Here is an 11,407-nt window from a genome sequence, read left to right as displayed (position 1 = left end):
GGCTAGTAGTAAAAAAAAAAAAAAAAAAAAAAAAAAGAAGGCAATAACAAGCACTGGCAAAGGCGTGGAGCAATGGGAACCCTTGTGTATTGTTGGTGGAAGTGTAAAATGATGCTGCCGCTATGGAAAACAGTACGGCGGTTCCCCCCGAAATTAAAATGGAATTGTCATATTACCCAGCAATCTCACTTCTGGGTAGGCAGCCAAAAGAACTGAAGCCAGGTGCAGTGGCTCACGCCTGTAATCCCAGCACTTTGGGAGGCTGAGGTGAGTGGATCACTTGAGGTCAGGAGTTTGAGACCAGCCTGGCCAACGTGGCGAAACCCATCTTTACTAAAAATACAAAAATTAGCTGGGCACAGTGGCTCGCGCCTGTAATCCCAGCACTTTGGGAAGCCAAGGTGGGCAGATCACTTGAGGCCAGTAGTTTGAGACCAGCCTGGCTAACATGGTGAAATCCCATCTCTACTAAAAATACAAAAATTAATCGGCGTGGTGGTGGATGCCTGTAATTCCAGCTACTCAGGAGGCTGAGGTAGGAGAATCGCTTGAACCCGGGAGGTGGAGGTTGCAGTGAGCCGAGATCGTGCCACTGCACTCCAGCCTGGGCGACAGAGAGACTCTTGTCCCCCACCCAAAAAAAAAAGAATAGTTAAAATGGTGGCCAGGCGCAGTGGCTCAAGCCTGTAATCCCAGCACTTTGGGAGGCCGAGGCGGGAGGATCATGAGGTCAGGAGATCGAGACCATCCTGGCTAACACGGTGAAACCCCGTCTCTACTGAAAATACAAAAAAATTAGCCGGGCGTGGTGGCAGTCGCCTGTAGTCCCAGCTACTCAGGAGGCTGAGGCAGGAGAATGGCGTGAACCCAGGAGGCGGAGCTTGCAGCGGGCCGAGATCGTGCCACTGCACTCCAGCCTGGGCGACAGAGTGAGACTCCATCAAAAAAAAAAAAAAATGGTATTCAAATCTTGGATGATATTCCACTGTATGGGCCACATTGCATAGACCACATTTTGTTCAACCACTCTTTTGCTGATGGACACTTGAGAGGGGACTCCCCTCTTGGCTGTTGTGAATAACATTCCTATCTCAAATACCTAAGAAAACAAGAGTGTCAAGTCCTGCAGCTGAAAGTGCCCTCCCAGGTGAGTATATGTCTCCTCCCAAGCATGACTCTTGGAAAGGAGGGAGTGAGCAAGAATGAGGCCTGGGGAAGAAGGGGTCTGGGACGGACACCAGGAAAGGATGGAAGGTTCTGGATCCCAAGGAACCCACAGTGGCTCTCTGGAAAGATGGCCAAGTTGAACATTGTCCCATTCCTGGCTGAGTTCTCCCACTTTCCCACTCTCACCCTATGAGAGCTGATTCGAGAACAATAGGTTTTGATCAACACCTGACTGACATCTACGAATGTGGTTATTTAGGGTCAACATCTCCCGGATGTAACAACTAATTTGGAACATAAAGAAAATGAGAGAGAAACCCTTGTCCAACATGTTATTGAATCATGCATTGTTTGCTTCAGATTCAGAGTTGTAAACAATCTGACTACCAGAAACCAAAAAGCAGATTAAAAAGGAATAACACTAATCAACATTGTTAAGCTTCTATCATGTGCCAGTCACTTCATATGCACTTTCTCTCAATTGCACAAAAAGCCTTGCAAGGTGAGTATTACTGACACGGCATTACAGATGAGAAAACTGAGGCTCAGGGGGTTCATGAGCTCGCCCGAGTCTGACCCCAGAGCCTGTTCTCCTGGCTGTATATCATCTGCAGTTTCAGGGTCAAAGGCCGTTCTATTAAATCATCTGCACAGCCCGTTTTCGTACTTCAGATGAATAACCCTTTGGTTGATTTATAACTTTTAAAGTGTGACTAGTCAGTCATAATGGCTGACCAGAGCAACTTAGGCATGGTTTATGAGCAGAAATGGTATTACGAACAGAAAAGGTATATATTGTCTACTATATGCAGAGTCCAGGCTACAAACTGTGATGTTTGTGAAAAAATTCAAGTTGCAATGCCTGCCCTCAGGAGCTTAAAATCTAGTCCTGATATCTTGCTGTTTTGGATGCTTTCTTCACCCTGCACCCTGATGGCCACCCTGTTCTGTGGCCGATACTGCTGCAATGGCCTGTGCGCCATCAGTCACACACTCATAGGGCACCATCCCAGGCCGGGTCTGCCCTCGGCACTTGGCATGGAAAAATGAAGGCTGTCTGAGCCTCAGTTGCTTTATCCACAGGCGGGGCTCATGATCCTTGTCCTGCCTCTCGCATGGGAGTTGCAGAAAAATAAAATGAGCTAACAGAAGTGATCGCACTGCAAAATGAAAAGCATTCTATCAGTCTAAAATGGTATTTCTTATGATTTATGACTGGAAACCTTTGCTTTTTATTTTATTGGAGACTTACTTGATTCCAATTTGAGCTGATATTGTGGTTTTTACAGAACAGACTGCCATTTATTGAACTCCTGATTTGTGGCAGACACATAGATTATCTCATTTAATCCTCACAACAGCTCTGTGATGTAGGCACTATTATTATTATCCCCATCTAACCAATGAGGAAGCTAAGATTCGGAGAGCTTAGGTGAATGGCAGAGGAAAGACGTGGCTGCAGGCTTATCTGTCTCCACAGCCCATGTCGGGCCACCAGGATCCGGGTCGCAGCAGAAGAAACAACCTTAGGACTGAGAGCAAGCAGGCATTTCTACCCACTCAATGCATCAGCGCTCAGGCAAGCAAGAGGTACCTTGCTATGGATGCTTACTTAAGAGGACACACCCTTGGCACGGGTGGTTCTCCAGATACAATAACACAAGCCAGTGAGGATGCTCAGATTTAGAAAAGCAAAACTCACATCAAGTGCATCACCCCTAAAGCTCCCCAGCATTGTGTATGAACAGTGACCCCCACCTAGAGACACACACGTGTGGCTGGCATAATCTCACCAGATTACTAGGAACCTGGTCTGTTTGTATTACCTCAGATGTTTGTTTTTGCTTACAAGCCGGGTATGATGTTGAGACAAATTATCTAACAACCCTCACAGATGAATGATATTTTCCCAGTTATTAAAGGTCATCTGCAGTCACTGCTGTATTGCAAGGCTTCTCACCGTGGAACTCGGTCCCTTCTTCCTGTCTGAAACTGTTCAGCTATAGAAAGATTCCTCCTCGGCTTCCAAAAAAGAAAACCAAGTTGATATTTTGCCGAATTTGAATTGCAACCAGAAAAGAAGGTCAAGTTTTAAAAGAAGTAACACGGGAGGGGATTGTAATTAAATCGCTCTGGGCTGGGTAGGGATGATTCATTTCAAGTACATAACATTCTGGAAAGCATGTGACCAAAGGTATTTTTCTAAATAACCTCAAGTACTAGTCAAGTGAGTCTTTAAATTGCATGCCAGCGACATCTCCTAACTGGTATTTTGCTTGGCAGGCGCTGAGCCGCCACCACAGCCCGGATTTTCCTGCAAGCAGAGCCCAGTCTTGTTTCGGCAGTCATGCCTGCTGCTTTTTGCTTCTGCCTGGAAAGATGGCACAGCTGCAGAGGATAGGCACATTTGGTGGCCTCTACCTGTCAAGGGTGACTCTACTCAGTTAGGGGGTCTTCTCTAAGGCCCATGAAGATGGCATGACCAGAGTCCTTGGGTTGGGTATTACAAAGCCTTAGGTTTTCTCCAAATGGTGGCACTGCTGAAATTCTACCTCTTCCAGGAAATTTTTGTCAAAAACAATGAGGAGACCCTAGGCGATGGCCACTCAAACATCACCCCCTTTACTCTGACAGTACCCAGCTCCCACCCTCATGCTGCTCTACTCCCATCATCCAAATTGTGCCCAAGGTTGCTGTCAGATTAGTATAGTGACTCTTCTCTCAAGATGAACCAGGGTATGTCCTGGCGTGACCACCTGACCCAAGCTGAGCCCATCAGAGACCTTTCAAAGCCAGACCACAAAAGTGGAGGAAGCTGATCTCTAGAAGAGAAGGACAATTGATCAAATGTCCAGAGAGGGGCAGGACTAAATTTAGCAATAGAGTGTTCTGAGGGTGTTTGAGTCCCTGGTCTGTTTGCCCTGACATCCAGCTATTCCTAGATCCTGCAAGACACCGAGCCTTAAAATTAGTTTCCTTGTTCTCTCAGGCTGGTTCAAGTGCAGTGTCTGTCACTTGCAACCAAAAGATTCCTAATAATGTCACCTGACTCTCTTTCACTCATGATCTCACTATTACATATGAAATCTCTGTAATTGTACTTTGTCTATTTGCACAGGCATCTGGTTTATAGGTGGACTTACTTTAAGAAAGCTTGATATGTTGAAATGCAAATAATCCAGCCTGAAGAATGATGGATAAGTATTAACACCCCCTAAAGAATTTTTTGTTCTACAAAAAAAGAACTTACTACATGGGTTTTTTTCCAATTACGTAATGCATTTTCCTAATGCGTGAAAAGTATTCTTTTGAATTCAAAGTGTTTATCAAAGAGATTAGTAAAATAAATTATGATGCACCATATGTGTTAGTCTGTTCAGGCTACCCTAACGAAGTACCACAGACTGGGTGGCTTAAAAACAGAGATTTATTGTCTCACAGTACTGGAGGCTGGAAGTCCAAGACCAAGGTGTTGGCAGAGTTGGTTTCTCCTGAGGCCTTTCTACTTGGCCTGTAGACAGCCATCTTCTCCCTGTGCTCTTCAGATCAACTTCCCGCTCTATGTGTCTAAAGTTCCCCTTTTAATCATGTGAACAAATGTGAACCTGAAAAAGCCAACCCTTTAAGTGGCTAACTGGGCCTAAATTTAAAATAGAGCCAAGCAACCATTTGCTGCCTAGAGGTCACGCATGTACTCTATGTTCTCCCAAAAACCCACACTTTTTAACCTTTGGGACTTTCAGAGCTCACCATAACCAACCAGTCAGCGCTCACCTGCCTTAGCCAATCAGGGCTCAGCTGTATCTAGCAATGGGCACTCAGCTGCACTGACCAATAAGAACTCAGTTGTGTCAACCAGTAAGAACTAAATGAATCTCAATCCTTCATTTGCATAAATGGACCTGATTGGGAACCTGGGCAAGAACTTTTGCTATAAAACCTGTCTTCCTTTTGTTCTCTGGAACAAATTTTTGTTTCATAACAAAGGCTGTGTTTTCCTAGTTTGCAAACTGTTTACTAGAATAAAGTCTCTTTCTTCTAAATTCTTTTTCAAAGAACTTTTGTTCACAATAGGAACACCAGTCATTTTGGATGAGGGCCCACTTAATGACTTCGTTTTTACTTAATTAATCTGTAAATACAATCTACATATAAGGTTACGTTTTGAGGTACTGGAGTTACATATCTTTTTGTGGAGGACACAATTTAACCCTTAACATTATAGAATGAAATACTATACAGCCAGGACAAAGAGGGAGAGGTGTTGAGTGTGCTGAGAGTAAAAATCTCCTTACAAAGCATGTGAAAAAGCCAGTCCTCATGCCTGTATATTTTGAACCCCCTGTAAATTATGTGTGTGGGTGTGTGTGCATGAACATGAACATATATACATACATACAGGTGTGTTTCTTTAAGTTCTGAAGGAAATCAAGAAAACAAAATAGCCTTTTTGAAGAGGAAATTGTAGAAGAAGGGAAAGAGATGAACTTTTCATCTGTGCTTTATTGAATTTCTATTTCTATATTTTCTGAATCATATATATTTCTTTTCTTGCTTATACTTTTCTGCATCCTATTAAAAATGTAAGCTATGTACTGCCTTAAAAATATGAGTTGATTTACACATCAGTTCTCAGAATAGGTTTTGTGTGCCAAGCATGACCTACATTCTGTGTACCTGTGTGTATTGGTAGGCTCTTAAAGGTTGTTTGTTTCAACCCACACATGTGGGGCCTGGCATGGTTGGCCAGGAAATCAGGTCCCTCCTAGTGTTGTGGAGACAGTGATGAGGAGGGGGTGATGGTGATGTGGGTAATGGTGAAGAAAACAAAGTTGGTCATGGCGTGTACACTGGCTAGAACTGCTTTCTCAGATGATGAAATAGAGGCTTTTTCTTATATACCAACAGTCATCGAGCAAGACCTGTATCAGAGGACTTGGTCTACCATAGACTGTTACTACATCTAACCCCTGCTACGCTTTTGTAGGTTCAAGAAAGATATCCTTGGAAGGAAAAAGAAGGTTGGATTCAGTGCATCATTTTTACTTTACAGAGCCCTGTCTTTACAGCAGTCCTTCTCAACCCCAGGTCCAGGAGAAAATAAGCCCTGAGGTCCTGAGACATCCATGGAATAGAATCAATTCACTTTTCCCCTGCACTCCTGGAATGATCCTTGCTAAGTACTGCTCTTGGAACATTGAGAAAAAAAAGTCACTCCCATTAGGTTCTGCAGGGCTTAATTCTCTCGCAGAGCCTTTTTAAAAGGCTGGCCTAGACTCTGCTGCGCCTGCCCAGTGTTTTATGTAGGGCCCCACCCTACATGGTCAAACATCTACTTCTAAGAAGGAGCCAGGACACACTATGGCCCCTGTAAAAGATAACAGCCAGGCCAGAGCCATCTGAGAGTTCTAGCCCCGCTCCAGAAGGTGGGTACTACCTGGCATGTTCACTCTAGACTTAAAATCTAGTCTGGGCAGTTCAAAATGGTAGCCACTAGCCATATAGCTATTTAGACTTAAATTTAAATACAGTTTCAGATTTAGTTCCCTGGTCTCACTAACCACATCTCAAATGTTTGATAGCCACCATATTCAATAGCTTCCATCTCCACCGACAGTTTTTTTTTGTTTGTTTGTTTTTTGTTTTTGAGATGGAGTTTTTCACTCTTGTTGCTCAGACTGGAGTGCGATGGCGCAATCTCGGCTCACCGCAACCTCCGCTGCCTGGGTTCAAGTGATTCTCCTGCCCCAGTCTCCCTAGTAGCTGGGATTACAGGCATGCACCACCATGCCCAACTAATTTTGTATTTTTAGTGGGGATGGGGTTTCTCCATGTTGGTCAGGCTGGTCTCGAACTCCCGACCTCAGGTAATCCGCCCACCTAGGCCTCCCAAAGTGCTGGGATTACAGGCGTGAGCCACTGCACCCGGCCAACCACCAACAGTTTTATTGGAGGGCCCTGGTAGACTATGATTGTGAGGTGAGCCCAGAACTACACCAAGAGGACATCCTTGCTTCAGACTTCGTTGAATCCACAGAGGGAATACTTGAGAATGTGCAAGCCCACAGCATGGGATGAGAACTATATGCAGCCTATTCAATAGCTCTAAAAATAAATAATTATAATATTAAAGATGTCAACTAAGCATAGATATGAATACTAGATAAAGATAAGTCAATTGGTATTAACTTCCCATCTCTGCAGCATGCTGTGGGGCAAAGAGTGGTGCTCGTCTGGGTACATCCATGTCTCCCTTGTCGTGCTCCCAGATGCAACTGCTCCTTTCATTTCTCCCTGTCTACATTGAAATGTTTTCTATACACAGTGTAGGGAGTTCTCAGGCTTTCTTTTTGCAATGCTCAAAGTGATTTTTTTCCCCTCTCCTTAGCTTGCTAAAGAAATCTGGCAAATGTTGGGTAGAAGCATGTACATTCTAGCTCCTCGAAAAAAGTTTCATATATTTTTTCCAATTTTGTTATTGTGGTGAAATATGTGGTAAACATGAAATTCACCATTTTAACCATTTTCAAGTGTATAATTCAGTGAACTATAAGGTCAAGCAGCCATCATTATACTCCTTTTCCAGAACTTTCTCGCACTCCTGCTCTGAAATTCTGTGCCCATTAAACACTAACTCCCCATTCCCCGCCTCCCAGTCCCTGGCAACCACCGTTCTATTCTCTGTATATGAATTTGACAACTCTAGGCTCCTTGTACAAATGGAATCATGGGATATTTGTATTTTTGTGACTGGCTTCTTTCGCTTAGCATAATGTCCTCAGGGTTCACCCATGTTCTAACCTGTGGCAGAATTTCCTTCCCTTTTAAAGCTGAATAATATTCCATTGTATGTACATTTTTCCATTTTTTTAAATTAAACATTAATGGATTAGTAGATGATATGGGCATAAGAACATGTCAGAGATCTCTCCCTACTTCTTCATGCATCCATCCAACCTGCCAGGCACAGGCAGGGCATGGTCCAGACTAGGAGACAAGTCAACCAAAGCCTGCAGCAGACTCTGGGGCCATCTGGGTGAGGCTGTGACTACATTTAAGATGAGCCGGGGGCTTTCTGCAACCCAGGACACTTATGAATCTTCATCTTTTGTCCATCCTTGGATGGCTCTCATTTACTCAAAGTTTAAAGATTCCCAGCTTGCCAAAACTTGAGAACATCTGTATGGACCCATTATGACCTGGAACGCTAGTGGTCACTGCCTGCAGGCCAGGAATGGTACCTCTGCATGTGCATTTCCTGACCTGTGCTACCAGCTGCCTCTGAGTCTCATCTTGTAGTGTGAGACGCATGTGGTCCTGGCATTATAACAGGAAGAGATCTACTTGAGGGCAGTGGCTCCCCTCATGCCCCAAGGAAAAAAGTCATTTTCCCCACTGTGCAGAAATTGAGCGTTCTGTGTATTTTTGGTTGATATGCCCAAATCAATAATCTGTTGCCATTCTTATCTTCCCTGTTTCAATGACATCACTCTCCCCTGGCTATGAGCCAGACAACAGAGGGTGGCCTCCACTCTCACTCACGCCCTCTCTCAGCCGGTCACCACGCACCGTTCATCCTTCTTCCCCACGTCTCTTGCTGCAGCCCTCTTCCCCAGCCCTAGCACTGTTATCTTTAACTCAGGTCATGCCCACATCTGAGCCATTCTTTCAATAAATAATAACTGAGTGCACTGCACAGCTGATACTGGGCTACATCCCCAGGATTACACTGGAACAAGGCAGGACGGTCTCTGAGAACTGACTTCGAAAGAGGACATTTCAATACCCTGTGACAACTGCCCTGACAGCCTGCAGGAGGCACTTCTCACTGGCTCGGGAGGTGGCGGAGGATTTCCTGGTGGAGGTGACAGCCAAGCTGAGATCACAGGGATCATTAGTTCTCTGGCAGAGCGAGGTTTGGGGGAGGGCAGGTTGGGAGCCAGGTGGGGAAGAATGTTCCAGACTGATGAAACTGCCAAGGCAAAGGCCCAGGGGCAGCGCAGAGTCTGACAGAGCCACCAGGGCTGGAGCCACAGCACGGAGCATGGGTATGAGAGGAGGCCAGGGGAGGGCAGGACAGGAAGGGCCGTGTGGGCCTGGGCCCATGGTTTGATTTTGCACAAATGGAGAATGCCTGAGCCCTGTGAGACCGCAGAGGGGTGGTGCCTGTAGATTTTTATTTTGGAAAGATCATCATGCTCATTTTCTAGGACTGCAGTAACGAAGTATCACAAACTAAGTGACTTTAAAACAACAGAAATTTATTCTCTAACAGGTCTGGAGGCCAAAAGTCCAAAACCAAGGTGTCTGCAGGGCCATAATCCCTCTGAAGGCTCAGGGTGGTGGCGGGAGAGGGACAGCAATCCTTCCTTGCCGCTTCCGGTTTCTGGTGGCTCCAGGCGTCCCTTGGCTTGTGGTTGCACAGCTCCATCTTGGCCTCCAACTTCACATGGCCTCTGCCCCTCTATGTCTCTTCTCCGCTTCTCTTTTCTTTTTTGGGTGGGGGGAGGTGGGGGGCACAGAGTCTTGCTCTGTCACCCAGGCTGGAGTGCAGTGGTGCAATCTCGGCTCACTGCAACCTCTGCCTCCAGGGTTCAACCAATTTTCGTGCCTCAGCCTCCCAAGTAACTGGGATTATAGGCACCCGCCACCACGCCTGACTAATTTTTGTATTTTTAGTAGAGACGAGGTTTCCCCATGTTGGCCAGGCTGGACTCGAACTGCTGACCTCCAGTGATCCACCTGCCTTGGCCTCCCAAAGTGCTGGGATTACAGGCGTGAGCCACTGCGCCTGGCCTCCTCTCCCCTTATCTTATTAGGACAATTGTCATTGGATTTAGGGCCACGATAACCCAGGACAATCTCATCTCAAGATCCCTAATTTCATCACACCTGCGAAGACCCTTTTTCCCAAATAAGCTAGCACAGGTTCTGGGGCATGGACACCTTGCTTGGGGAGGCCACTCTTCAACCCCCTACAACTACTCAAGCAGCAACACTGAGAAATAAACTGCAAATGGGACCATGGCCCTCCCTGCCTTGGGCTTATCCAGGGCCTCCTGATGACTGTCAGGATAGAGCTCACCTCCGCACCAGGTCCCCCAGCTCTGGCTCCGCACCAGCTCTCTGCTCCAACCTGGCAAGCCCCAGACAGTGCAGAGTGCTCCAGCTCTCACAGGCTCTGTGCCTTCTCCAGCATTCCCCTCCCACATCCTTGAACATGATGCCTCCTAGGGGAGCCTGGGGACTCCCCACAGCCTCCTGCCTGGGTGAGGTGTACCTCCCTAAGTCCCCAGAGCGTCAGCGACTACAGCTGTCCATCAGCCACCTACTCATCTGTCTGCATGTCTTCTTTACACCGGTCCCAGAGTAAATGCAACAAACAGTACCTGTTTGTTGAACTAATAATTGAAGGACCCACTATCCCCGTGACTGCGGCAGGTTTCTGTCCACTGCTGGGGCCCGTCTGTAAATACAGTCTCCACTGGAAGTTTTGCTCATCCATCCTCCCCACCATGGGCTGTCTCCTTTCTATCGACCTCCCCAGCCCCATCCTTACAAATCCATCTGACACCACAACACCCTCCCTGATTTCTCTGTACTCAAGAGGAGAGGAGAACCTAGTAAGATCAGGTAACCATGAGGGGAAAAAAATGAAAACAACTAAAAAAGCAATGTCAATCATCCATTCCAAAATTGTTCCGTGCTGCCTCCGAGGAGATGACATGAACAGAATACACAGAGACCCAGCTCTCATGAAGCTTAAGGTTCTCTGGGAGAAACAGTGATTAAATAGGAGCCAGCAGGAGTCACAGCTGTGTCCAGTGTGAGGAGCCTGCTGGAGCGGCCGGGGAAGGCTCCTCCCCGGAAGTGAGGCCTGAGTTCCGAGGGCTGGTTACCCAGGCAGAACCAGCGGGAACAGGTTTCTGGAAGGGAGGAACAGCATGTGCAAACAGTCTGAGCCCAGACGGCCACCATGAGCTAAGGGAAGGGCCGTGTGACTGAGCGTTCTGGACGTGCTGGAAGAGGAGCAGAGAGGCAGGTGGGCAGCCGGGGGCAGTCCCCCCACAAAGGGGTTAAACCCGTATCCTGAGCAATTTTGGAGTCTGAAGGGGAGAAGACAGGCAAGGATTTTCAGCAGGGAATCAATGATCAGGTTTATGTTTTTAACAGCTCACTCTGGCTGCGGTGGGAGAAAGAAACCAGAGAGGCCAAGGCTAGACCCGAGTTAGCAATGACA

This window comes from Pan troglodytes, chromosome 12 (genome assembly GCF_028858775.2).
Source record: "Pan troglodytes isolate AG18354 chromosome 12, NHGRI_mPanTro3-v2.0_pri, whole genome shotgun sequence".
Taxonomy (NCBI): domain Eukaryota; kingdom Metazoa; phylum Chordata; class Mammalia; order Primates; family Hominidae; genus Pan; species Pan troglodytes.
The sequence above is the reverse complement of the archived record's forward strand: the minus strand, read 5'-3'. Positions refer to the sequence as shown.